The sequence below is a fragment of the Plectropomus leopardus genome, unplaced genomic scaffold, assembly GCF_008729295.1.
Source record: "Plectropomus leopardus isolate mb unplaced genomic scaffold, YSFRI_Pleo_2.0 unplaced_scaffold17534, whole genome shotgun sequence".
NCBI classification, from domain to species: Eukaryota; Metazoa; Chordata; class Actinopteri; order Perciformes; family Serranidae; genus Plectropomus; species Plectropomus leopardus.
Window position 1 is genome coordinate 2 of NW_024618870.1, and position 1,910 is coordinate 1,911.

General features: G+C 35.7%; 1 long non-coding RNA gene across 1 annotated transcript; it reads left to right on the forward strand.

The window, feature by feature from the left end:
* The first annotated feature begins 734 nt into the window (after positions 1–734).
* Positions 735–1,376, forward strand: LOC121964861. Its single transcript, XR_006107418.1, has 3 exons — positions 735–769; positions 1,076–1,170; positions 1,285–1,376. It is a non-coding gene; the product is annotated as an uncharacterized LOC121964861 (long non-coding RNA).
* The last annotated feature ends 534 nt before the right edge of the window (positions 1,377–1,910 follow it).

Genomic DNA, 1,910 nt, shown 5'->3' on the forward strand with positions numbered 1-1,910 from the left:
TTAAGTTTTCATATGTTTTGATTAGGTTTGGATTGACTCTTTCTGTGGAATTTGTTGATAATAATAAAAAAAAACTATTATGACATGACTACAGTGACCTAAGTCCCAAAAAAATAAGAATATTATAGAGCAAAATCTTCTTTCTCCCTTTTTTGATCCCTCAGATTTATCGTGTGACACCTTTAGGGGCCTTGACCTCCAGGTTTAGGACCTCTGCTTTTAATAATTTCACAGAAAATGCTTGCTTTTTGCTCTCTCAGTAAGAATGTGGTGCATCTAATTTTGTACCTGACCTCAAATTAATGCTGTATAACATGGGTGTCATCAGTGGAGGCTGAAGTTCAGCATGTTTGAAAAGAATCCTGCTGTTGTCACAGAATCAGCGACTCTGCTGCAGATGTAATAAGGTTTTTTGGTTCCTGTTTTTTCAGAGGTGCCCTGCAGGAATGGTGAGTGTTCCTGAGTTTGACTTTGTCGCCCTCCAGTGGTGCAACATCACTTCTTCTTCTGTCTATTGACGCTCCATCTTTTCTAAGTTGTTTTTAACTGTGACCTCTCAACACTTACAGCTTTTGTTCTGTCTTACAATAAGCAGTGTAAAGCATGTAACCTGCTTGCTGTGTTTTGGTTTTTGCGTGTGTGCTGCTGGTTGATAAATGCTGGGTTTTGCATTTTTGTTGCTGTCAATGCAGGAGAAATAAAATTTAATAATGAACCTGTTTTTCTTTCTGTAGTGCGAGATAAACGAAAAAGCCTCTTCATCAATAATGTAAGTGTGCAGTTGTTTCTATTTCTCTCCACAAATTTTAACATTATTAGGTCACACCTCAAATTTATCAGCGATTAAATTTTTTGTCATTCAAAATCAGCTGGCCTTTGTGTTTTTGATAGGACTACACACAGGGGAAGCTGCAAATAAGAATACCAAAACAAAAAATGTCACAATCTTAGTGCCCATGTTGCTGATTCTCCTTCCTCCTGTGTCCAACACCCTGGCATGCTTTATCTGGGTCAGACAAAAACATGTACACTCCAATAACACTCACTGTGTGTGTGTGTGTGTGTGTGTGTGTAGCATGGAACGTCGAGGCGGAAATACAGCTCCTGCTCCACCATTTTCCTGGACGACAACACAGTCAGCCAGCCCAACCTCAAATACACCATCAAATGGTAAAAATGGGATTAAATAACATCTAACGTAAATAAGGAAGATATATTATTTATTATCGATAGATCTGATACATTTAAACATATTAACGCATGTGTTCTTTTTTCTCTCTTCAGTGTAGCTCTGGCGATTTACTACCATATAAAAAACAGGTGGGGATTCTCACTCATTTTTAACAGTACTCTCTGGTCACAACATAAATGCAGACACTAATGTGTAGGGATACAACCAAGGATCATTTCATTATCAACTAATTCGTCCATTGTTTTCACCAATAACTGTTTGGTCTATTAAATGTCAAAAAATCATAAAAAATACTTTTCACTATTTCCCAGAACAACCAGTGGCTCAAAACTCAAAGACTCTTAGTTTACAATAATAAATGACAAAGCAAAGCAGCAAATTCTCACATTTAAAAAGCTGCAAATGTTTGGCATTTCTACTCTCAAAATGACAGAGGCGATTAATCAATTTTAAAAATAGTTGCCGATTCATTTTCTTTTGATAAACTAATTTATTAATTGTCTAATCATTGCAAATCCTCCAATGTAGTAAAGAAAATTCTGTGTAGGTTTTCTTTTATTTACTTTAAGTTTCAGTAACTGCAATATGGAATTAGGATTGTTTGCACAAAATGAGAAGGGTTAAATAGACATGCATTTTATGAAAAAGAAAAATATGTTCATTCTGGCTCAGGATGTGACATGTAGTCTTCATTGCATTAAAAACAAAAAACAAGATT